Here is a 27874-nt window from a genome sequence, read left to right as displayed (position 1 = left end):
TCCCTAGTGTTTTATGTCTGAACCAATGTCAATCAAATTTCAATAAAATGTATTTCATAAACCCCTTTTTACATCAGCAGTTGTCACAAAGTCCTATACAGATACCCAGCCTAAAACTCAAAAGAGCAAGGAATGCAGATGTAGAAGCACAGTGGCTAGGAAGAACTCTCTAGAAAGGCAGGAACCTAGGAATAAACCTAGTGAGAAACCAGGCTCTGAGGGGTGGCCAGTCCTCTTCTGGCTGTGCCAAGTGGAGATTATAAGCATACAAGGCCATTTAGGCCAGACCGTTCTTCAAGACGTTCAAATGTTTGTACATGACCAGCAGAGTCAAATAATAACCACAGCGGTTATAGAGGGTGCAGCAGTTTGACACCTCAGGAGTCTCGACCACTGTGTTGACCACTGTCTCGAGCACTGTGTGTGTTTGTGTGCAGCAGTGAATGTGTGTGCGACTGTGCGTGTGTTTACCTGTGTCGCCTCCATGTCCTCTTTCTCTTGCCATAGACCCCAGCTTGTTCCCACTTGTCCTTTCAGACACCACAGATTATTGGCACAGAGACAGCAGGCTTCTCTGTCTAGTTCCAATCACAGGCCCCCAGGCCAAAAAGACAGGATAAGTCATTTGAGCCAGATATGAGAATAGCTGATAGCGGCGCTAGCGATAACCCACTCACTCCACCCTGACTGACTCTGCATTGGGAATTACCCACATCCAGGATGCACATTCCTAATAGCCAGTTCTATGTGGGACTTTTCTTTTGGTAAACCCCACAATTTTTCTTTAGACAAATCCAGGGCTTTCCAGCATCGTTAGAGACATAACATCGGTCAGACGTAGATGTAACATGACAAAAATACACTTTTGAAGTGGAGTTTTTCTTCTTTAAGGCTGGTATAAACATGAGTTGTTATGTCAGCTAAGGGAACATATCTGTCGGTGGTGGTGGCCTTGGCGGTCACTGTCATCAAGAACACCGTCTGTTTTTCGTTTAGGGGAGAGATAGCAGAGTGCGTGCTACTCTTTTTTTCTGAGTACTTGCTTGTTTGTGTTAGCAAACCGCTAAGGACTGAAAAGTTCTCCCTTTACTTTAAAAACAGTAATGGGTTTTTGAATTACATGTTCTCTGCCTGTTATTTGTAACAATAAATTTTAATGACAGCTCGACACTTCAGCTTATGAGACCTTGCTATGTGTTTTGAAGGTTACCTACTGTATGCTGACTGAACAAGATTTAACTTATTGAAAAGCAACTAGGAAATTAGGCCATTTGAGAAATTTAACGGACCCATATGCATTGGATGCGTAATCTATTAGGGCGTCCACCCACGGTGCTAAAAATTACAGAAATCACATTTCGATTATGGTAATGCATTTTAACAGAACATGCAACTCCTGTAATGAAGCAGCCGATAAAACATCATTTTCAAACATTTGCCAAAATGCAAATTGTGGGAAAACACCATTCTAAACAGAGCACCTGATGCAAGCTGTTCCATGTGTGACAGATATTAAAATCTCTGTTAAAAACATAGAAAGAGGGGGAATTTAAAGACACAACAACTAGGATGGGTTGCTAATATGACTAGGATTGTGCCTTTGGGTTCTGGACAACGAAAGAAAGTTGATATGAAAACCAATAGAACAAGACAGAAATGGCATATGAGTAAGTCTTTCATAGGCGGCGCTAAGCTTCCCCTAAAGTAAATTGAAATACATTTGCCAAAATTATATAATAAATAAAATAATTCAAAATACTTCACCAGAGAGTATGACTTAGCCACAGAGGAATCAAGGATCATTAGCTTCTTTTAAAAAATAGCAGTGGATTGTTTCAAATCATAAGCTCATAGGCCTACGATGCTTATTTGGGAAGCCCGCAATTTGGGCAGCATGCGTGGCAATAGGCCTAGCTGATTAGCTGTCAGTAAAAAGCATCTAAAATATGTCTGAAGATAATGTGTCTTGAGTATAATTTAAAATGTTGAGACAAGAAGAAGGGGAGGGGTGTGTGGCAAAGCTATAGGCGTGTCTCTCTCCAGAATGCATGCTCAACAAAGTCTGTTTTTTTACATCCATTGCGAATGATAATAGGTCCTCACAGTATTTGAAAAATCTTTCCAATAACCTCCCCCTCGATAATCAACAAGCCTCGGTGTGAAAGACCATATCATGATCGGATGATCCCATATATCCAGTGGAAACGTCATAAAATACCTGCACACTTTTCCCTTGCACAAAAACAGCTGTCTGTCATGAGTCCCTGAATAAATTGTAAGCTTCCCAAACTTGAAACTCACGAGCCACCTAATGAAGTCTTTAGAAAAGAATTGCCTCCATGTTTCTATGGTCAGATTTTTTTGGCCTATAGGTTATTTGAAGCAAGGTAAGACATTCCTCATAATATGAAGTAAAACATTCAGGCCTATGTTTTGAAAATACATTGCTCACATTATAAAGTCATAGGTGACACGCTGAGGGCACGCCTACCATTGCCTGCACTTAAATGGTAGGCACGCTTCAATTAACAAATAAAACTAGTAGCTCTTTTTAATTGTGGCCGTCAAATGTTTTTAAATATGTTTGCATTTAGAAATGTTGCGCAATGAATGGGCTTATAAAAACACGTTTTACTCCAGCTGCAACCAGCTGAGGAGCTGCAGCAGAAATCCAGCTAAAAATAGGCTCTGTATGCTTTGCGGGTGTGATAGTTGTGTTGGATAAATAAGATAGGCATACATGACGACTAACGAAAATAATCACGCCAATTTAATTCCACTAAATTATGCAAATTAACCTATAGGCCAATAAACATGCTGGTGTTTCCATGGACTGATATTTAAAAAAATTAATAAAAAGCATTATTTTGCAATGGGATAGATTTTTCTCCCGGTCAATTTGGCTCGTCGGATGTGGCAGGGCTTGCAAACTATTACAGACTACTAAGGGAAGCACAGCTGCGAGCTGCCCAGTGACACAAGCCTACCAGACGAGCTAAATCACTTCTATGCTCGCTTCGAGGCAACAACACTGAAGCATGCATGAGAACATCAGCTGTTCCGGATGACTATGTGATCACGCTCGCCGTAGCCGATGTGAGTAAGACTTTTAAGCAAGTCAACATTCACAAGGCCGCAGGGCCAGACGGATTACCAGGACGTGTACTGCGAGCATGCGCTGACCAACTGGCAAGGATCTTCACTGACATTTTCAACATGTCCCTGACTGAGTCTGTAATACCAACATGTTTCAAGCAGACCACCATAGTCCCTGTGCCCAAGAACACTAAGATAACCTGCCTAAATGACTACCGACCCGTAGCACTCACGTCTGTAGCCATGAAGTGCTTTGAAAGGCTGGTCATGGCTCACATCAACACCATTATCCCAGAAACCCTATACCCACTCCAATTTCCATACTGCCCCAACAGATGATGCAATCGCTATTGCACTCCACACTGCCCTTTCCCACCTGGACAAGAGGAACACCTACGTGAGAATGCTATTAATTGACTACAGCTCAGCGTTCAACACCATAGTGCCCACAAAGCTCATCACTAAGCTAAGGACCTTGGGACTAAACACCTCCCTCTGCAACTGGATCCTGGACTTCCTGACATGCCGCCCCCAGGTGGTAAGGGTAGGTAACAACACATCTGCCACGCTGATCCTCAACACGGGGGCCCCTCAGGGGTACGTGCTCAGTCCCCTCCTGTACTCCCTGTTCACCCATGACTGCATGGCCAGGCACGACTCCAAAACCATAATTAAGTTTGCCGACAACACAACAGTGGTAGGCCGGATCACTGACAACGTTGAGACAGCCTATAGGGAGGAGGTCAGAGACCTGGACGTGTGGTGCCAGGATAACAACCTCTCCCTCAACGTGATCAAGACAAAGGAGATGATCGTGGACTACAGGAAAAAATAATAGGACTGAGCACGCCCCCATTCTCATCGACAGGGCTGTAGTGGAACAGGTTGAGAGCTTCAAGTTCCTTGGTGTCCACCTCACCAACAAACTATCATTGTCCAAATACACCAAGACAGTCGTGAAGAGGGCACGACAAAGCCTATTCCCCCTCAGGAGAAAGATTTGGCATGGGTCCTCATATCCTCAAAAAGTTATACAGCTGCACCATCGAGAGCATCCTGACTAGTTGCATCCCCGCTTGGTATGGCAACTGCTGGGCCTCCGACCGCAAGGCACTACAGAGGGTAGTGCGTACGGCCCAGTACATCACTGGGGCCAAGCTTCCTGCCATCCAGGACCTCTATACCAGGCGGTGTCAGAGGAAGGCCCTAAGAATTGTCAAAGACTCCAGCCACCCTAGTCATAGACTGTTCTCTCTGCTACCGCACAGCAAGCAGTACCGCCAAGTCTAGGTCCAAAAGGTTTCTAAACAGCTTCTACCCCCATGCCATAAGACTCCTGAACAGCTAATCATGGCTACCCAGACTATTTCTATTTCCAGACCATTTCCTCTTTTACGCTACTGCTACTCTGTTTATTATCGATGCATAGTCACTTTAACTCTACCCACGTGTACATATTACCTCAATTACCTCGACTAACCGGTGCCCCCGCACATTGACTCTGTACCGGTACCCCCTGTATATAGCCTCCCTACTGTTATTTTATTTTACTGCTGCTCTTTAATTATTTGTTATCTATTTTTTACTTAAAACTGCATTGTTGGTTAAGGGCTTGTAAATATTAATTTCACTGTAAGGTCTACACCTGTTGTATTCGGCGCATGTGGCAAATACAATTTTATTTTATTTGAACACTTGTTAGAATCAACTTTGGCAGCGATTACAGCTTTGTCTTTCTGGGTAAGTCTCTAAGGGCTTTGCACACCTGGATTGTACAATATTTGCCTAATATTCTTTAAAAAATTATTCAAGCTCTGTCAAATTGGTTGTTGATCATTGCTAGACAACCATCTTCAAGTCTTACCATAGATTTCCAAGCAGATTTAAGTCAAGACTGTAACTCGGCCACTCAGGAACATTCACTGTCGTCTTTGTAAGCAACTCCAGTGTAGATTTGGCCTTGTGTTTTAGGTTATTGTCCTGCTAAAATGTGAATTAATCTCCCAGTGTCTGGTGGAAAGCAGACTGAACCAGGTTTTCATTTAGGATTTTGCCTGTGCTTAGCTCCGTTCCGTTTATTTTCTTAACCTGAAAAACTCCCCAGACCTTAACGATTGCAAGCATACCCATAACATGATGCAGCCAATGCTATGCTTGAAAATATGGAGAGTGGTACTCAGTCATGTGTTGTATTTGATTTGCCCCAAACATAACACTTTGTATTCAGGAACAAAAGTCTATTGCTTTGACAAAATTTTTTTGCGGTATTACTTTAGTCCCTTGTTGCAATCAGGATGCATGTTTTGGAATATTTTTATTCTGTACAAGCTTCCTTTTCTCACTCTGTCAATTAGGTTAGTATTGTGGAGTAACTACAATGATGTTGATCCATCCTCAGTTTTCTCCTATCACAGCCATTAAACTCTGTAACTTTTTTGGCCTCATGGTGAAATCCCTGAGCGGTTTCATTCCTCTCCGGCAACTGAATTAGGAAGGACGCCTGTATCTTTCTAGTGAGTGGGTGTATTGATACAGTGTCCAAAGTGTAATTAATAACTTCTCCATGTTGAAAGGGATTTTTATTTTATTTTTTCTTCATCTAGCAATAGGTGGCCTTCTTTGCGAGGCATTGGAAAACCTCCCTGGTCTTTGTGGTTGAATCTGTGTTTGAAATTCACTGCTCGACAAAAGGACTTTACAGATAATTGTATGTGTGGGTTACAGAGGAAAGGTATTCATTCAAAATTCATGTTAAACACTATTATTGCACACAGAGTGAGTCCATGCAACTTATTATGTAACTTGTTAAGCACCTTTTGACTCCTGAGCTTATTTAGGCTTGACTCAAGACATTTCAGCTTTTTATTCTTTAAACATTTGTAAAAACTCAGAAAAACTTACTTCCATTTTGACATTATGGGATATTGTGTGTAGGCCAGTGATAATTTTTTGGGCAATTTCATCCATTTTAAATTCAGGCTGTTACACAACAACATGTGGAAAAGTCAAGGGGTGTCAATACTTTCTGAAGTCACTGTAAATGACCAAAATTATTGTAAATTATAAAACAAACTATTGTATTCATAAATCTCAGCTCTTAAGTGCCTTATTTCGCAGTCAAGCCAAGGTCATGAGTTCTCATAGCTGTTAAGGCAGACCTTCATTGACATTACAAAATATTTTGGTTCACCCATTTAGGATTAAGACTCCTCTGAGATGTTTGGTGTTGTACAATAAGTCATTGTTCTGAATTTGGCTGAATCCCATTGAGAAAATGCACGGTAGAACCAATCCAAACATTCTACATGTTGTGAACGTTGCCTCTAGCTTCGAACAGTCTTGAATGCCAGGCATAGGGGTGCTCTTCCCTCAGTAGGCTAGCTCATCCCTGTGGTAACAATGGATCTCAGATGGCCAAATAAAGAATCACAGCGACCTGGACATAGTGTACCAACCGTTGTTTCCTTCTTCCATACTGCTTTGCAGAATAACAAGTCCCAGGCATTTATTGGAGAGTTTATTATTGGCAGAGCTCACTGACAGATCTGGGAAAAGTTTACAGGAATGGTTTTATTAGACCTGCTATTGTTGCGAGCAGGGACGGTTGATGGGAAGGAGGTTTGGCTATTGTTAAACACCCGCTGAATAATGAGAGGAAGCTGGAGCTCAAAGCATGGAGACCAGGGCCAGTATTTAGCCTATAAAGCATCTCAGAGTAGGAGTGCTGATGATCTAGGATCAGTTTTGCCTTTTTAGATCATAATGAATCAGATTATTATAGACAAGGGAGGACCTGATCCTAAATCAGCTCTCCTACTCTGAGAATCTTGATAAATACGGGCTCAGGTCTTAACAATGCCACTGACCCACATCTGAAGTAGTCGTCACCCCAAACATATGTTTCCCCTCAATAAATGTTGCCATGTTGGACCCAAGCCACATGGTTGTGTCGCTCAGGAACACCACAGGGCAGAGGATGCTCGCCAAATGTCTTAAACACATGACAAGAGCAATTTAGTGTGATCTTAGACTTGGCACTGTCCCTGGCGAAACAGGGTGCGAGTCCACACTTGATTTAGAAGTCTAGCTGCAGATTAATTTAATACTTGGTTTTTAATACCTGATACTTTCGAAGTCCACATGCAATTTATTGGACCAGGTTGCCAGCGTATAAAAATAATCACATTTAACGCACAAACAAATATTTGCTTTGGCCTACATAATTATCTTGACATTTCAGATGGCAGCCCCATCTCAATGCATGCACTCAGTTAAATATTGGATCCAAGTTGTAAATAAATGGCACAACACAGTCTTGATGGCAAAGGAATACATAATTCTGTCCCCTTGGGTCTCCTCAATGAGAGGGCGTCTTAAGGCCTACAGCTTGTTCTTGAGAACATGTCGTTCTGTAACACGTTGTGCCCTGTTTTTCCTGACCTTGTTCTATTAGCTCCCTATTGGATTGGGCATCTAAAATGATGCCCAATATTCTGAACGTTCTTATAATTTCCATAAGACTGCATCCAATTAAATGTATTGTCTTCTCAAATGCAATTGCAACAACACGTCCTGTGGATGTTTATGATACCTTGTCACGGTTGTGTAACTAGATAGCTTTTGTCAGTGACCTCTGATATACAGTGCCTTCAGAAAGTATTCACACCCCTTGACTTTTTCCACCTTTTGTTGTGTTACAGCCTGCATTTAAAATGAACCTGATCTTTGTACCCCACACATACAATTTTCTGTAAGGTCCCTTAGTCGAGCAGTGAATTTCAAACACAGATTCAACAACAAAGACCAGGGAGGTTTTCCAATGCCTTGCAAAGAAGGGCACCGATTGGTAAATGGGCAACAAAAAAAAGCTACTATTAAATATTCCTTTGAACATGGTGAAGTTATTAATTTTGTCTAGCAATGATCAACAACCAATTTGACAGAGCTTGAATAATTTTTTTTATGGGCAAATGTTGCACAATCCAGGTGTGGAAAGCTCTTAGAGACTTACCCAGAAAGACTCTCAGCTGTAATCGCTGCTAAAGGAGCTTCCACAAAGGGGATATTACTCTATTTAATTTTCAATACATTTGTTTTACCTTTGTCATTATGCGGTATTGTATGTAGATGGGTATGAAAAAATAATATATTTAATCAATTTTGAATTCAGGCTGGAACCCAACAAAAATGTGGAATAAGTCAAGAGGTATGAATACTTTGTAAAGGCACAGTTCAATTATTTGAATTCCATTTCGTTAAAATGTTTTTCTGTGAGCTCAATGCCCACATTGCACAGTTTCTCTAGAGGTAAATCAGATCAAGCCCGAACTGTGCAATGTAGTAGGGAGTTGTAGTTTCCAACAGGTCAATATTCTACATAGAAAACATGGTAATTAACTACAATAACCATAATCCATTGCGTGCCTACTTTTCCGGTCTGTGTTTCTTTTATGCCTGCTATGTAAAAGAGACAGATGAATGCGCGATCGAGAGTTGCTTCGCGAGGTATCTCTCTACCTGAAAATATTATCGAAGTGATTGATAGTTGGTATTCAGCAGTCATAAAATTATGCCTTATTTACTTTGAAGAACTACTAAAATTGTGATTTTTGTCAGACAGCATAGACAGCAGCTACAGTGGGGAAAAAAAGTATTTAGTCAGCCACCAATTGTGCAAGTTCTCCCACTTAAAAAGATGAGAGAGGCCTGTAATTTTCATCATAGGTACACGTCAACTATGACAGACAAATTGAGATTTTTTTTCTCCAGAAAATCACATTGTAGGATTTTTTATGAATGTATTTGCAAATTATGGTGGAAAATAAGTATTTGGTCACCTACAAACAAGCAAGATTTCTGGCTCTCACAGACCTGTAACTTCTTCTTTAAGAGGCTCCTCTGTCCTCCACTCGTTACCTGTATTAATGGCACCTGTTTGAACTTGTTATCAGTATAAAAGACACCTGTCCACAACCTCAAACAGTCACACTCCAAACTCCACTATGGCCAAGACCAAAGAGCTGTCAAAGGACACCAGAAACAAAATTGTAGACCTGCACCAGGCTGGGAAGACTGAATCTGCAATAGGTAAGCAGCTTGGTTTGAAGAAATCAACTGTGGGAGCAATTATTAGGAAATGGAAGACATACAAGACCACTGATAATCTCCCTCGATCTGGGGCTCCACGCAAGATCTCACCCCGTGGGGTCAAAATGATCACAAGAACGGTGAGCAAAAATCCCAGAACCACACGGGGGGACCTAGTGAATGACCTGCAGAGAGCTGGGACCAAAGTAACAAAGCCTACCATCAGTAACACACTACGCCGCCAGGGACTCAAATCCTGCAGTGCCAGACGTGTCCCCCTGCTTAAGCCAGTACATGTCCAGGCCCGTCTGAAGTTTGCTAGAGTGCATTTGGATGATCCAGAAGAGGATTGGGAGAATGTCATATGGTCAGATGAAACCAAAATAGAACTTTTTGGTAAAAACTCAACTCGTCGTGTTTGGAGGACAAAGAATGCTGAGTTGCATCCAAAGAACACCATACCTACTGTGAAGCATGGGGGTGGAAACATCATGCTTTGGGGCTGTTTTTCTGCAAAGGGACCAGGACGACTGATCCGTGTAAAGGAAAGAATGAATGGGGCCATGTATCGTGAGATTTTGAGTGAAAACCTCCTTCCATCAGCAAGGGCATTGAAGATGAAACGTGGCTGGGTCTTTCAGCATGACAATGATCCCAAACACACCGCCCGGGCAACGAAGGAGTGGCTTCGTAAGAAGCATTTCAAGGTCCTGGAGTGGCCTAGCCAGTCTCCAGATCTCAAGCCCATAGAAAATCTTTGGAGGGAGTTGAAAGTCCGTGTTGCCCAGCGACAACACCAAAACATCACTGCTCTAGAGGAGATCTGCATGGAGGAATGGGCCAAAATACCAGCAACAGTGTGTGAAAACCTTGTGAAGACTTAAAGAAAACGTTTGACCTGTGTCATTGCCAACAAAGGGTATATAACAAAGTATTGAGAAACTTTTGTTATTGACCAAATACTTATTTTCCACCATAATTTGCAAATAAATTCATAAAAAATCCTACAATGTGATTTTCTGGTTTTTCTTTTCTCATTTTGTCTGTCATAGTTGACGTGTACCTATGATGAAAAATACTTTTTAAGTGGGAGAACTTGCACAATTGGTGGCTGACTAAATACTTTTTTCCCCCACTGTATATAGAGATGATGGTTTGGAATGAAATAATAAAGTCATCAAATAAAACAAATGTACAGCCTTGCAAAAGTATTCATCCCCCTTGGTGTTTTTCCTATTTTGTTGCATTACAACCTGTAATTTAAATGGATTTTATTTGGATTTCATGTAATGGACATACACAAAATAGTCGAAAATGGTGAAGTGAAATTAAAAAAAATAACGGAAAAGTGGTGCTTGCGTATGTATTCACCCCCTTTGCTATGAAGCCCCGAAATAAGATCTGTTGCAACCAATTACCTTCAGAAGTCACATAATTTGTTAAATAAAGTCCACCTGTGTGCAATCTAAGTGTCACATGATCTGTCACATGATCTCAGTATATATACACCTGTTCTGAAAGGCCCCAGAGTCTGCAACACCACTAAGCAAGGGGCACCACCAAGCAAGCGGCACCATGAAGACCAAGGAGCTCTCTAAACAGGTCAGGGACAAAGTTGTGGAGAAGTACAGATCAGGGATGGATTATAAAAAAATATCAGAAACTTTGAACATCCCACGGAGCACCATTTAAATCCATTATTTAAAAAATTGAAAGAAAATGGCACCACAACAAACTTGCCAAGAGAGGGCCGCCCACCAAAACTCATGGACCAGGCAAGGAGGGCATTAATCAGAGAGGCAACAAAGAGACCAAAGATAACCCTGAAGGAGCTGCAAAGCTCCACAGCGGAGATTGGAGTATCTGTCCATAGGAGACCACTTTAAGCCGTACACTCCACAGAGCTGGGCTTTACGGAAGAGTGGCCAGAAAAAAGCCATTGCTTAAAGAAAGAATAAGTAAACATGTTTGGTGTATATGGAAGAAGGTACTCTAGTCAGATGAGACTGAAATTGAGCTTTTTGGCCATCGAGGAAAACGCTATGTCTGGCGCAAACCCAACACCTCTCATCACCCCAAGAACACCATCTCCACAGTGAAGCATGGTGGTGGCAGCATCATGCTGTGGGATGTTTTTCATCGGCAGGGACTGGGAAACTGGTCAGAATTGAAGGAATGATGGATGGTGCTAAATACAGGGAAATTCTTGAGGGAAACCTGTTTCAGTCTTCTAGAGATTTGAGACTGGGACGGAGGTTCACCTTCCAGCAGGACAATGACCCTAAGCATACTTCTAAAGCAACACTCGAGTGGTTTAAGGGGAAACATTTAAATGTCTTGGAATGGCCTTGTCAAAGCCCAGACCTCAATCCAATTGAGAATCTGTGCTATGACTTAAAGATTGCTGTACACCAGCAGAACCCATCCAACTTGAAGGAGCTGGAGCAGTTTTGCCTTGAAGAATGGGCAAAATCCCAGTGGCTAGATGTGCCAAACTTATAGAGACATACCCCAAGAGACTTGCAGCTGTAATTGCTGCAAAAGGTGGCTCTACAAGCTATTGACATTGGGGGGGTGAATAGTTATGCACGCTCAAGTTGTCAGTTTTTTTGTCTTATTTCACAATAAAAAATATTTTGCATCTTCAAAGTGGTAGGCATGTTGTGTAAATCAAATGATACAAACCCCCAAAAAATCCAGTTTATTCCAGGTTGTAAGGCAACATAATAGGAAAAATGCCAAGGGGTGTGAATACTTTCGCAAGCCACTGTAATATGCACAACAACTGAAACATTTTTTTGAAGTAAAGCAATGTGAATAAATGATGGTTAATAAGTGATAAGCAGTAATGGGCATTCACTACCGTCAAGGGACTTTTATTAATTGTTTTATTCTTTGCATTTAATGTAAAACATAATAATAATTGAAATGAAAATCGAAAACCGTGATATTTTTTTTTAGAATCAAACCGAAACCCAACTCTTCCTCAAAAAGCACTAATCACTCAGCACAATTGTATCAATATCATGGAAGTCATTATATTAGGTAAAAGCAAATTGCGACTGAAAACATAATTCCCTGGGGACTTCTTACCTGGACGTAGGTCGCTCAATGCAGTCAAGCAACAACAACAAAGCAATACACCATTGTGATTGAAATCTATGGCGACAATTTCAGAATGTAACTGGCTGTTACTACAATTTCAGGTATAAACCATAAAATATGGAAAATGTCTGTTTCAGAAACATTGCTCTGATATTTTGTTAAATTTTTTGAGTGTTGGCTCAACGAGACAATTGTGTTTACACTGCCCTGCTTAGAGGGGGGCAAGTGTCGTGCGATACATCCGGAGGTAGTGGTCGAGACGTGACAAGTTCGCAAGTTTACATTGCAGTAATATGTGTAGCTGAGGGTATTTTTGCGAAAATTCTAGTAAGTGTGAAGACCAGCATATCCCTGCCCCTCAGCTCTTGCCCATTTCTCTCTTCCTCTCTTTTTCCTCTTGCTCTCTATCTCTTTCCCTCTACTCCCTTCCTTCAAGTTTCAGTGAAATGTGATGTCACAATTCTGACACAGCACTTCCTCTCAGTCCCTCCTCAGTTTCAGCTCGTTCCTGCCCCTGGGCCATCACGATGCCTTGTTTGCATCGCCCCCTAATTTCGAGAATTCCGGCATTGCTGGTATCAACTCGCAGCTCAGGATGATGAGGTCACTGGTACTGAATGGCATGTCCTTGTCCTCTACTTCCCTGTCTGAAGGCAAAGTGATTCTTATGAAATCAGCATTGTACCATGGTAGTGATGATTTGAGTATAAATATCATTATGTTATTACCTGGTATAACCATTATTTAGAAGACAAATACTGTGCCTTCAGAAAGTATTAACAGCCCTTGACTTTTTCCACATTTTGTGTTACAGCCTGAATAAAAAATGTATTCAATTGAGATTCTGTGTCACTGGCCTACACAATACCCCATAATGGCTAAGTGAAATTGTTTTTTGAAATGTTTACAAATTAATTAAAAATGAAAAGCTGAAATGTCTTGAGTCAATAAGTATTCAAGCCTTTTTTATGTCAAGCCTACAGAAATTCAGGAATAGAAATGTGCTTAACAAGTCACATAAGTTGCATGTGTTTAACATGATTTTTGAATGACTACCTAATCTCTGTACCCCACACATACAATTACAGTGCATTCTTTAAGTATTCAGACTCCTTGACTTTTTCCACATTTTGTTACGTTACAGCCTTATTCTAAAATGGATTAAATAGTTTTTTTCTCCTCATCAATCTATACACAATACCCCATAATGACAAGGCAAAATCAGGTTTTAGAAATGTTCGCATATTTATAAAAAACAGAAATATCACATTTACATAAGTATTCAGACCCTTTACTCAGTACTTTGTTGAAGCACCTTTGGCAGCGATTACAGCCTCGAGTCTTCTTGGGTATGACGCTTCTAGCTTGGCACACGTGTATTTGGGGAGTTTCTCCCATTCTTCACGCAGATCCTTTCAAGCTCTGTCAGGTTGGATGGGGAGCGTTGCTGCACAGCTATTTTCAGGTCTCTCCAGAGATGTTAGATTGGGTTCAAGTCCGGGCTCTGGCTGGGCCTCTCAAGGACATTCAGAGACTTGTCCCGAAGCCACTCCTGTGTTGTCTTGCCTTTGTGCTTAGGGTTGTTGTCCTGTTGGAAGGTGAACCTTCGCCCCAGTCTGAGGTCCTGAGCGCTCTGAAGCAGGCTTTCATCAAGGATCTCTCTGTACTTTACTCCGTTCATCTTTGCCTCGATCCTGACTAGACTCCCAGTCCCTGCCACTGAAAAACATCCCCACAGCATGATGCTGCAACAATCATGCTTCACCGTAAGGATGGTGCCAGGTTTCTTCCAGACGTGATGCTTGATGCATCTTCCATTGAAGAATGATGGAGGCCACTGTGTTCTTGGGGACCTTCAATGCTGCAGAATTTTTTTGGTACCCTTCCCCAGATCTGTGCCTCGACACAATCCTGTCTCGGAGCTCTACGGACAATTCCTTCGACCTCATGGCTTGATTTCTGCTCTGACCTGCACTGTCAACTGACCTTATATAGACAGGTGTGTGCCTTTCCAATCATCACTTGAATTTACCACAGGTGGATGGATTGATTGTGTGTAGATTGAGGAATTATTTTTATTTAATCCATTTTAGAATAAGGCTGTAACGTAACAAAATGTGGAAAAAGTCAAGGTGTCTGAATACTTTCCGAATGTACTGTATGTGTAGATAATACATCAGTCACAAATAGTCAATTATTGTCAGCTCGTGCTTACATGGTGTGCGTTTTCACGCAATTGCGCTTATCCCTTGTCCTAACAGTGACACAAATCTTCGCCACTTTCCCATACACAGGTATCTTGGCTTCTGTTCTTTGTGCATCTGGCCACCTGGCACTGTCTCCTTCCCTGGAGGTGTGTGCAATTAGGCTCGCGCAGAATCTTTGCTGCTGCCTTGGCCCTCATGTCTCTCACGAAGCCCGAATGCCAAACTCATGATGAAGTCTCTCCTGGGCATGAGGTTGATATCAGCCAAGTCAAGCATGTTGTAGAACACAGCAACAGGCCTGCGGCGGGTACCTCCTTTCACAGAGTACAGCCTTGCCATCTGATCCAAAACATCCACACCAACCTATGGAACAGAATAGAGTAAGAAAAACTTTCTCCCATCCCTCAAACCAGTCCCAGGAACCATGAAAATCCATCAGGTGAGTCTAAAACCCACCCTGCATTCATATTATGTCCTTCAAGAATCAATTATATGAATTCATGAGATATAACATAATATATACAGTACCAGTCAAAAGTTTGGACACACCTACTCATTCAAGGGTTTTTCTTTGTTTGTACTATTTTCTACATTGTAGAATAATAGTGAAGACGTCAAAAGTTTGGACACACCTACTCATTCAAGGGTTTTTATTTGTTTGTACTATTTTCTACATTGTAGAATAATAGTGAAGACATCAAAACTTTAAAATAACACATATGGAATCATGTAGTAACCAAAAAAGCGTTAAACAAATAAAAAAAAATATATTTGTGATTCTTCAAAGTAGCCACCCTTTGCCTTGATGATAGCTTTGCAAACTCTTGGCATTCTCTCAACCAGCTTCACCTGGAATGCTTTTCCAACAGTCTTGAAGGAGTTCACACATATGCTGAGCACTTGTTTGGCTGCTTTTCCTTCACTCTGCTGTCCAACTCATCCCAAACCATCTCAATTGGGTTGAGGTCGGGGGATTGTGGAAGCCAGGTCATCTGATGCAGCACTCCATCACCCTCCTTCTTGGTCAAATAGCCCTTACACAGCCTGGAGGTGTGTTGGGTCATTGTCCTGTTGAAAAACAAATGATAGTCCCTCTAAGCCCAAACCAGATGGGTAGCGTATCGCTGCAGAATGCTGTGGTAGCCATGCTGATTAAGTGTGCCTTGAATTCTAAATAAATCACAGACCGTGTCACCAGCAAAGCACCCCCACACCATAACACCTCCTCCTCCGTGCTTCACGGTGGGAACTACACATGCAGAGATCATCCGTTCACCTACACTGCGTCTCACAAAGACACAGCGGTTGGAACCAGAAATCTCCAATTTGGACTCCAGACCAAAGGACAGATTTCCACCGGTCTAATGTCCATTGCTCGTCTTTCTTGGCCAAAGCGAGTCTCTTCTTCTTATTGGTGTCCTTTAGTAGTGGTTTCTTTGCAGCAATTCGACCATTAAGGCCTGATTCACGCAGTCTCCTCTGAACAGTTTATGTTGAGGTGTGTCTTTTACTTGAACTCTGTGAAGCACTTATTTGGGTTGCAAATTCTGAGGCTGGTAACTCTAATGAATTTATCCTATGCAGCAGAGGTAACTCTGGGTCTTCCATTCCTTTGGCGGTCCTCATGAGAGCCAGTTTCATCACAGCGCTTGATTATTTTTGCGACTGCGCTTGAAGAAACGTTCAAAGTTCTTCTGTGATAAGGTGGTGTTGAAGGAGTCAGGCACAGGAGGGTAAATCACAGAATAACAGGCTTTAATCCGCAAAATACAGGTTTACGCAGAACTGCGTCAAACACACTCCAGGGCACAAAACAGGTGCACTGGAAAATACAAGGCACACAGGAAAATACTCCCGTCAAACAAAATACACGAGCTCCACCGAGCTTCACTAACCTTCACAATAAACAATCACCCACAAGGACAAGGGGGCAGAGGGAACACTTATACACTGATTAATTAGGGGATTAGAACCAGGTGTGTGTGATAACGAGACAAGACAATTGTGATGATGATTGGGGCGGCAGTGGTTAATACTCCGGTGACGACGAACGCCGAAGCCTGCCCGAACAAGTTAATGATGGACTGTCATACTGTCATTTCTCTTTGATTATCTGAGCTGTTCTTGCCATAATATGGACTTGGTCTTTTACCGAATAGGGCTATCTTCTGTATGTATTTAAATGTATTTCACCTTTTTTTTATTAGGGTGTGTCGTACTGAGACCAAGGTTTATTTTACAGATGAGCCATGAATTACAGAAATTACAGAAAATACAAATATACAATATAAATACAAAATGCAAACAGAAAGAACATGGATATAAAAAACACACATTTATCAGTAATAAGGTCCTCAATCAGCCTTCTGAATTGCCCTAGAGGCACCAAAATATACAATTTAAGATGATTTTGAACTAGACCAGGGATCATCCAGACGAGGGAGGTTTCCTGCTTCTGTAAGAAAGCATGTAAGTTATTTCTCCCCAAGGAGTTCATTCCCACTCCGAGAGAGCCAGAGCCGGAAATTGCAGTTCAAGTGGGGATGTGGGTCCTGGTGGAGTATAATGCTTCTCTTTTCCCAGGCATAGTCAAACAGGTGTGTTGAGGTGATTAAAGTAGTGCCAGATGTTTTTGTTTTTTTAAAGATCTAGGTCCAGTATTATGTATTTTACATTTTAATTTTCCTCCAGATAGTTGGTGGTCAATATGAGGTGGACACAATGAGCTGTGCTGGGAAGTACAGACTCTACATCCTGGCCTTGACATTTCCCGGCAACAAGGTCTTGTACTTCCCCAGTGACATTAAGGACATCATGCCAGAGCCTTTGCCAGCCACGTCCTCAGCCAGGCACTTCAGTGTTTTGCCAGAGATTTGGGCAAAACACACGAAGCGGCATTCTTAAAGTGTAGGATGTGAAAGAGGATGACTGCGATTAAGCACTGCTAGTGACGAGCTGGCGACAGGACACAGCACAAGTTAATTTATGTGTACAAGAAAAGGAGAATCTCACCTTTCCCCTTGGGAACTCCTGGAAAAAGGGATCATAGAAGAAACTGATTAAAACTTGACATTGTCCGATATTGTGAATATATTTTAATGAATTTTATCTAGATGTTAAGTCTCGTATCTTGTTGCATTTTGTTATCTTTGATTAATTGTACTTGACGCTCATACCCCATTCCTCATATTTCAGAGCAATTCTTTGACATTTTAGGTTTCATAGGTAAAAGCTTGTTATGCTTGAAATTTCTTGGTCAAATAAAGTAATGCTCGTTACCGAAATATTCATTCCCAGTTCCGCAACCTGCTTATCATTACCGAAACACTAAATGAATTCATAATTATTTCCTTAATTGTACATCTAATTTAGTTTTCAATAGTACAGGCAAACACTCTGAGTTACATTGTGGTAGTTATTCATCAAAATGTGTTAAGATAAGTAATATAACATTCATTATCACACATGTCATGATTCAAATCTTGGTGTATATTTCGGTAATGAGAGATCTTTAAAATAAAATATATTAGTTTACGAATAAGTCATATTTGTTCATTACTAAATGTATATGTTTTTGGCACCTTTCACCCTCCCTAACCACACTCACGGTCATAGTAGTTGCTTTATCTCAAAATTCTCTCTACAACTGGACCGACCCATGGTCCATTGACAGAACTGCTATACAATAGGCCAAAGAAATGGAGTGATGGAGAGTCCGCAGCATGAGAGGAGAATACATTGGACCAGCTGCCACCAGACTGGAATTGCGGTTATGTCATCACTATGACTCAATATTTTGTTGTCTAGTACAGTTTGGCCATTAGCTTGGGTTCAGCTTTCAGAATGGGTCTGAGTCCGGGTTAGCTTTCACTTGTTCACATGAATTTTTAGGGCTTAGTTCACCAGAGTTGAGATCAGTTTGATTTCCATACTAATAAAGAATTGAACTGAGTGTGAAAAAAGCGTTTTCGGTTCAAATTCCATCCAATTCAAGCCTGGATTGACAGGCTTTGAAATGGAACTGACTTGAGCTGATGCGGTGTGCCCTCTAAGACACACTTGTTGTGAACTGATCGAAATAATAAGAATATGGTCATTGGACTATATTATACTACATGACTACTACATACTACAGTATGAAAAATGTATGCACTCACTAACTGTAAGTCGCTCTGGATAAGAGCGTCTGCTAAATGACTAAAATGTAATGTAAATGTAATGACCAAAGGTATGTGGACACCTGCTCGTCAAACATCTCAATCCAAAATCATGGGTATTAATATGGAGTTGGTCCCCTTTTGCTGCTATAACAGCCTCCACTTTTCTGGGAAGGCTTTCCACTAGACGGTGGGGACTTGCTTCCATTCAGCCACGAGCATTAATGAGGTCGGGTATTGATGTTGGGCGATTAGGTCTGGCTTGCAGTCGGCGTTCCAATTCATCCCAAAGGTGTTCGATGGGGTTGAGGTCAGGGCTCTGTACAGGCCAGTCAAGTTCTTCCACACCGAACTCTACAAACCATTTCTGTATGGACCTCGCTTTGTGCACATGGGCATTGTCAGGCGGAAACAGGAAAGGGCCTTCCCCTGAACTCGGTAGTGTGTGTTGCAACCAAGGACAGACTATTTTTAGGCGCTACACGATTCAGCATTCGGTGGTTCCCCTTCTGTGAGCTTGTGTGTCCTACCACTTCGCAGCTGAGTAGTTGTTGCTCCTAGACGTTTCCACTTCACAATAACAGCACTTACAGTTGACCGTGGCAGCTCTAGCAGGGCAGAAATTTGATGAACTGACTTGTTGGAAAGGTTCCATCCTATTACGGTGCCACATTGAAAGTCACTGAGCTCTTCAGTAAGGGCATTCTACTGCCATTGTTTGTCTATGGAGATTGCATGGCTGTGTGCTCTATTTTATACACCTGTCAGCAACAGGTGTGGCTGAAATAGCAGAATCCACTAATTTGAATGGTTGTCCACATACTTTTGTATATACAGTGCATTCAGAAAGTATTCAGACCCCTTTACTTTTTCCACATTTTGTTAGGTTACAGCCTTATTCTAAAATGGATTAAATTGTTTTTTTCTCCTCATCAATCTACACACAATAACCCATTAATAACAAAGCAAAAACAGGTTCTCAGACATTTTTGCAAAAGTATCAAAAAAAAACAACAGAAATATTACATTTACATAATTATTCTGACCTTTTACTCAGTACTTTGTTGAATCACCTTTAGCAGCGATTACAGCCTCAATTCTTCTTGAGTATGACGCTAGAAGCTTGGCACACGTGTATTTGGGGAGTTTCTCCCATTCTTCTCTGCGTATCCTCTCAAGCTCCTTCAGGTTGGATGGGGAGTGTCGCTGCACAGCTAATTTCAGGTCTCTCCAGAGATGTTTGACCGGGTTCAAGTCCGGGCTCTGGCTGGGCCACTCAAGGACATTCAGAGACTTGTCCCGAAGCCACTCCTGCATTGTAATAATAATAATAATAATAATATGCCATTTAGCAGACGCTTTTATCCAAAGCGACTTACAGTCATGCGTGCATACATTTTTGTGTATGGGTGGTCCCGGGGATCGAACCCACTACCTTGGCGTTTCAAGCGCCGTGCTCTACCAGCTGAGCTACAGAGGACCACATTGTCTTGGCTGTGTGCTTAGGGTCGTTGTCCTGTTGGAAGGTGAACCTTCACCCCAGTCTGAGGTCCTGAGCGCTCTGGAGTAGGTTTTCATCAAGGATCTCTCTGTATTTTGCTCCGTTCATATTTCCCTAAATCCTGACTAGTCTCCCAGTCCCTGCCGCTGAAAAACATCCCCACAGCATGATGCGGCCACCACCTTGCTTCACCGTAGGGATGGTGCCAGGTTTCCTCCATACGTGACGCTTAGCATTCAGGCCAGAGTTCAATCTTGGTTTCATCAGACCAGAGAATCTTGTTTCTCATGGTCTGAGTTTGCCTTTTGGCAAACTCCAAGTGGGCTGTCATGTGCCTTTTACTGAGGAGTGGCTTCCGTCTGGCCACTCTACCATAAAGGCCTGATTGGTGGAGTGCTGCAGAGATGGTTGTCCTTCTGGAAGGTTCTCCCATCTCCACAGAGAAACTCTGGAGCTCTGCCAGTGACCAATGCCCTTCTCCCCCGATTGCTCAGTTTGGCCAGGTGGCCAGCTCTAAGAAGTGTCTTGGTGGTTCCAAACTTCTTCCATTTAACAATGATGGGAGGCCACTGTGTTTTGGGTACCTTCAATGCTGCAGAAATGTTTTTGTACCCTTCCCCAGATCTGTGCCTCGACACAATCCTGTCTCGGAACTCTACGGACAATTCCTTCGACCTCATGGCTTGCTTTTTGCTCTGACATGCACTTTCAACTGTGGGATCTTACAGTGGGGAAAAAAAGTATTTAGTCAGCCACCAATTGTGCATGTTCTCCCACTTAAAAATATGAGAGAGGCCTGTAATTTTCATCATAGGTCAACTATGACAGACAAATTGAGAAAAAAAAATCCAGAAAATCACATTGTAGGATTTATTTGCAAATTATGGTGGAAAATAAGTATTTGGTCACCTACAAACAAGCAAGATTTCTGGCTCTCACAGACCTGTAACTTCTTCTTTAAGAGGCTCCTCTGTCCTCCACTCGTTACCTGTATTAATGGCACCTGTTTGAACTTGTTATCAGTATAAAAGACACCTGTCCACAACCTCAAACAGTCACACTCCAAACTCCACTATGGCCAAGACCAAAGAGCTGTCAAAGGACACCAGAAACAAAATTGTAGACCTGCACCAGGCTGGGAAGACTGAATCTGCAATAGTTAAGCAGCTTGGTTTGAATAAATCAACTGTGGGAGCAATTATTAGGAAATGGAAGACATACAAGACCACTGATAATCTCCCTCGATCTGGGGCTCCACGCAAGATCTCACCCCGTGGGGTCAAAATGATCACAAGAACGGTGAGCAAAAATCCCAGAACCACACGGGGGGACCTAGTGAATGACCTGCAGAGAGCTGGGACCAAAGTAACAAAGCCTACCATCAGTAACACACTACGCCGCCAGGGACTCAAATCATGTGCATTTGGATGATCCAGAAGAGGATTGGGAGAATGTCATATGGTCAGATGAAACTAAAATAGAACTTTTTGGTAAAAACTCAACTCGTCATGTTTGGAGGACAAAGAATGCTGAGTTGCATCCAAAGAACACCATACCTACTGTGAAGCATGGGGGTGGAAACATCATGCTTTGGGGCTGTTTTTCTGCAAAGGGACCAGGACGACTGATCCGTGTAAAGGAAAGAATGAATGGGGCCATGTATCGTGAGATTTTGAGTGAAAACCTCCTTCCATCAGCAAGGGCATTGAAGATGAAACGTGGCTGGGTCTTTCAGCATGACAATGATCCCAAACACACCCCCCGGGCAACGAAGGAGTGGCTTCGTAAGAAGCATTTCAAGGTCCTGGAGTGGCCTAGCCAGTCTCCAGATCTCAACCCCATAGAAAATCTTTGGAGGGAGTTGAAAGTCCGTGTTGCCCAGCGACAGCCCCAAAACATCACCGCTCTAGAGGAAATCTGCATGGAGGAATGGGCCAAAATACCAGCAACAGTGTGTGAAAACCTTGTGAAGACTTACAGAAAATGTTTGACCTGTGTCATTGGCAACAAAGGGTATATAACAAAGTATTGAGAAACTTTTGTTATTGACCAAATACTTATTTTCCACCATAATTTGCAAATATAATCATTAAAAATCCTACAATGTGATTTTCTGGAGAAAAAAAATCTCATTTTGTCTGTCATATAGTTGACGTGTACCTATGATGAAAATTACAGGCCTCTCTCATCTTTTTAAGTGGGAGAACTTGCACAATTGGTGGCTGACTAAATACTTTTTCCCCCACTGTATACAGACAAGTGTGTGCCTTTCCAAATCATGTCCAATCAATTTAATTTACCACAGCTGGACTCCAATGAAGTTGTAGAAACATCTCAAGGATGATCAATGAAAACAAGATGCACCTGAGCTCAATTTCGAGTCTCATAGCAAAGGGTCTGAATACTTATGTAAATAAGGTATTTCTGTTTTCTATTTGTAATACATTTGCAAAACATTCTACAAACCTGTTTTCGTTTAGTCATTATGCGGTATTGTGTGTAGATTGATGAGGAAAAACATTCATTTAATCCATTTTATAGTAAGGCTGTAACATAACAATGTGGAAAAAGGGAAGGGGTCTGAAAACTTTCCGAATGCAATATAGTGTATCTTCCAATGGAAATATCCCTTCATTTAGGCTAGGGCTGGGCGATCTAATTCATGTTTTTGCGTGGTATTCTAAATGCCTGTATCGCAAGAATATGAGCGTTTAAGTCCGCTTCTTCTCATGTTGTATTTTTGGTCTCGTCTCCTTTGCTCTTTCTGTGCTGTGTGCACCTTCCCATTTACACCAAAGATCTGTACATAATGACGAGATGCTCATGTCTCCGCCTTAACAATGGGAGTCGTTGTCCCGAAGGCAGGCGACAAGCTTAGGTCCAAAATAAGCCGATAGAAACGCGTTGGGCTTATTCTGAACAAATTTGGTCGAGAGGGAAACTTCTTCTCTGTTTATGCACACCAAGCCCCTACCCCTGCCACTCACACCAATAAAGATGAGAGATCACTTCTTCCTCTCTGTCAAGCGGTTTCAACTCACTATTTGCATTTGAGGTTTGGTCCAACAGAATCAGTCATATGAGACATTATTTTACTTGAACATAGGAGAAGTTAACCTTTCAAACGATACCCTTTTTATGTCTTAACTCCTCAAATTGCACACAGAGGAGACACTACAAAACAGGAGTATCAATTAATATTTATTCTAGAAAATGAATGCTCAGTTTGTTGTGTGCAGCATTGCGGTACCATGTACCGCTAGCAGCATTTTAGCCAGAGATTGTTATACCATCTGTCTGGTCTGTGTTTTATAAATGTGCAATAAGCAAATATGTAAGGAATTGGCAACTCGTTCTATTTTTGAGAAATAAGGTAGGCCTCTTAATTTCAACATCTGAACAAATTGGACAGGCGAACATGCTGTTCAAGCAGTTGGAGACTGACCTTGTTAGCTAGCAAATAGATCTAAACTTTAAATATAAAGATTAGCTGGCTACTCATTAGCACGTGGGCTTGTGCTTGAGAGGGTATGAGATCTGTGTTAATTTTCTATAATGCCTGCTACAAGAAGTTAGTCATTATTAGTGAATGTGCATTATGCATGGTTCCGGTTTACAAAAAATAGCATTTTCATAAACAGACTTGAAATCCAGATCAGTGATTATTGCAAAAAAGCAGGTTAAACTATTTTTATAAAATAATTACATTATTAGTGGGTCTTATGGTTGGAAGGCTTATATATATATATGTGTATGTGACCAATAATATTTGATTTGATTTAGCCTAGGTATGCCCTGAATTCATTATATTAATGCTGACTGTTTGAAATGCATTGTGTTTTACCTTTAATGCGTACAAACACACGGCTGTGATCATTGTCTCTGCAGCGTACGCTCAAACCGGGGTGATTAGAACACTTCATTAGAACGTCTAGTTAAGACTGGCGCAACAGTCAGCGTTTGAGCTGGCCACACTGTTTTTTCACATAAATATCTTGCACAAACACACTCTTTACAATGTTATGTCCTCAATGTGAGCAGTTTATTTTTGGATGCAATGTTCAGACATTCACAGAAGTAGCAAAAGCACAACACAATTCTCATCCAAATCGGAAATGGGGTTCACAAAGTCCAGTCTTTGATGCCTAACCAAACCATTGTGTACCAAAAGGACTGAGAAAAAACATGTAATTGGCCAAGTCCCTGGTATCCTTATCCGCTTCCTTGAAACAATGCTCCTTCCCATCGCTAACATTTCTCTTGGTGACTTTTCTTTCCTTTCCGCCTTCCTTTCCTCCTCGTTCTTTCAACCATTTTGGTGAATGAGGTCAGATTAATGGCATTGGGACTGGGAATGATGAAAGCGTTCCCTGCTAACCGATGTAGCTCTGTGTCGCTTCAGGAAATCCTGTGCCATTGCCATGTTCCTGTAATGCAGGAGGAAGAGAGGGGGTGATTGGGATAACAGTTTGGGATTATTCCCGTAATGGCTGTCTATGGGGCCTGGGTGAACCTTATCTTTGCCCACCATTGTATTTTCAATTCCTTTCATCGTGTCAATTGATTTCCCTTTGCTAAATGGCCTCTATTGAAGACAACGTCAATTCAGTGCCTCAAGGGCAAGGTTGCAAAATCCCAGTTGGAGGATTCCCGGAATCAGGAGGGAATAAGCAGGAAGTCCAAAATCCTCCAACCAGGATATCTGCAAAACTAGGGAATTTATTGAAGTTCCCGGAATTTTGCAACCCTACTCAAGGGATAGTTCTCTGCAGTTAGTTACCAAAATAGATAACATAAGTCATGAACGGAGACTGTCGAACGGAGACTATGTCAACCCGAAATGAACATGCTCTTAATCATGTAGGCTTTCAGCTATTTTGTTCAAGCTATTTTGTTCACTTAGCACGCAGGCCCAAAGAAAAGTAATAGATTACAATCTCATCACCGGCCATATTTAAGTTAAGAAAGTGGTTGAACAGTTTAAACTTTTAGTGGTCTGTCCCTTTAAACTATCTACATTTGAATGGACTGTCTCTTTAACCCCATCTAAATTTCAGTGAACTGTCTCTAAACCCATCTAATAACCTCTCACTCGCTCTCCAGCATCTGGTCAAGTGGGATGCGGGGGACGCGGAGTGCCTGCTGCAGCTGGTGAAGGAGCTGATCCAGCAGTACCACCAGTGCCAGCGTCTGCGCGAGAGCTCCCGGCTGCTCTTCGAGTACGCTAGCCTGCTCGAGGACCCCAACTATGGCAGCAGCATGGAGGTCTACGCCGGGCACAAGAACAGCTGGGTATGCTACATGATATAACAACGTACCAGGACATGGTTACATCCACTCAGAGTTGTGCACATTATGTGGCTCAGCATTCATCTTCTCTTTGTTTTAAATGTTTGTTACACACATATACCATTTTTAAAGCTTTACATTGGTTTCATCTTATGGACAGACTGATATGAGGCTATAGTTTCTCTGATTCTCTCAAACATTTGACCTCCACATCTAAACCTCATCCTATCTAAACCCATAGAAACTGCAACAGCTAAACCTAGACAGAATGCAGACATACTCCACCAGTTCAGCTGGCTCCAGGGTTAGCAAATGAACAGCAGTGAGGTGAATGTCACTGTCACTGAACCGGCAGATTATGCTAGGTGAGGATGCAACGCCCCAAGTGTGTTCCAGAGCAAGGACATGTCTGTGTTGGAGGCCTTCACGTGTCCAAAAAGTTGGACCCGTTCCGAAATGGACCTGGGGCTTTTCCACCCGGACGCTATATGCATAAATGGATTGTTCAAATATAGAGACCCGTTCCGAACGGAACCGTGTACAACTAGACCCATTCTGTATAGACCTGGTTGGACCAGACCTGATCCGATCCGAGTGAGGAAAGTCGCTAGAAGTTGCTAAATGACGTCATCACCTAATTTGCATAATTGGCCATGTGCATGTAATTGTGATGGACGCTGTAGGAAAGAGGAATAACGTCGTGGGAGAGACAAAAAGTGAGTAAAAAACACCCTACATTTACATCCCGCCCTGAATGTAAGCCAGGGCGGGATCAGCCAGCGGCGCCTTCCCACATGCGTGATTCATTTGCGGTCTGGACGCGGAGGGGTGAACATCTCCTGCTCTAACTGCAGCTGGGAGGGACTGCTGCGCGAGGACTGTTAGTGCTTTGGGACTGGGGTGGGGCCCACGGCAGCACCCGCTGCTCGTTGAGAAGAGTAAGAACGATACGTGCTTTCACGTCAGAGTCTCCAATAACACCAGAAAAAGTCGCTAGATTTGTCGCTAGTCGCTTTTTTGAAAATGTGTCGCTAGAGTGGTCTGAAAACTCACTAAATATAGCAACAAAGTCGCTAAGTTGGCAACACTGGAAGGGAGGGACGAGAGAGAGAAAACAACCAAGCCGACTCGCGCTATAGTAGACTAATAGCTGCCATACAGTTGCTAGGTTATTTATCATACAGTTACATCATTTAGCAGACGCTCTTATCCAGAGCGACTTACAAATTGGTGCATTCAACTTATGATAGCCAGTGGGACAACCACCTTTTAAAAATGTTTTAATGTATTTATTTTTTGTGGGGGAAGAAGGATTACTTTATACTATTCCAGGTATTCTTAAAGAGGTAGGGTTTCAAGTTTCTCCGGACGTGGGGGAGCTTGTTCCACCATTGGGGTGCCAGAGCAGCGAATAGCTTTGACTGGGCTGAGCGGGAACTGTGCTTCCGTAGAGGTAGGGGAGCTAGCAGGCCAGAGTTGGATGAACGTAGTGCCCTCGTTTGGGTGTAGGGTCTGATCAGAGCCTGAAGGTAAGGAGGTGCCGTTCCCCTCACAGCTCCGTAGGCAAGCACCATGGTCTTGTAGTAGATGCGAGCCTTACTGGAAGCCAGTGGAGTGTGTGGAGGAGCGGGGTGACATGAGAGAACTTGGAAAGGTTGAACATCAGCGTTCTGGATAAATTGTAGGGGTTTAATGGCACAGGCAGGGAGCCCAGCCAACAGCGAGTTGCAGTAATCCAGACGGGAGATGACAAGTGCCTGGATTAGGATTACGTAGTATCTGTCTTGATTGCATCAAACCGGGAGAAGCTAGTTAAGCTAGCTAGCTAGGCTAATTGTCCTACACAGTTACAAACAACAACAACTCCATTCAGAATATTAAGTGGCAGACTACCTGTTGGCTCTTGGTTGTTTTAGCCTATTCTTCTCCTTTAACTTTTATTCCGTCATTTTAATTCCATCTTCCATTGATTATACACTGCTAAAAAAAATAAAGGGAACACTTAAACAACACAGTGTAACTCCAAGTCAATCACACTTCTGTGAAATCAAACTGTCCACTTAGGAAGCAACACTGATTGACAATACATTTCACATGCTGTTGTGCAAATGGAATAGACAACAGGTGGAAATTATAGGCAATTAGCAAGACACCCCCAATAAAGGACTGGTTTTGCAGGTGGTGACCACAGACCACTTCTCAGTTCCTATGCTTCCTGGCTGATGTTTTGGTCACTTTTGAATGCTGGCGGTGCTTTCACTCTAGTGGTAGCATGAGACGGAGTCTACAACCCACACAAGTGGCTCAGGTAGTGCAGCTCATCCAGGATGGCACATCAATGCGAGCTGTGGCAAGAAGGTTTGCTGTGTCTGTCAGCGTAGTGTCCAGAGCATGGAGGCGCTACCAGGAGACAGGCCAGTACATCAGGAGAC

The 27874-nt window shown here is 42.3% G+C and overlaps 1 pseudogene across 1 annotated transcript in view; it reads left to right on the top strand.

The window, feature by feature from the left end:
- The window catches only part of LOC311145507 (BRISC and BRCA1-A complex member 2-like), a 179487-nt pseudogene that overhangs the window by 37552 nt on the left and 114061 nt on the right, over positions 1-27874 (top strand). The window contains exon 4 of the transcript XR_014615602.1: positions 25257-25445. The product of XR_014615602.1 is annotated as a BRISC and BRCA1-A complex member 2-like (transcript). The remainder of the gene's footprint in view (positions 1-25256; positions 25446-27874) is intronic.

The sequence above is a fragment of the Coregonus lavaretus genome (genome assembly GCF_964263955.1).
Source record: "Coregonus lavaretus genome assembly, chromosome: 18".
NCBI lineage: Eukaryota > Metazoa > Chordata > Actinopteri > Salmoniformes > Salmonidae > Coregonus > Coregonus lavaretus.
This window is presented reverse-complemented; position numbering and strand designations above follow the sequence as displayed.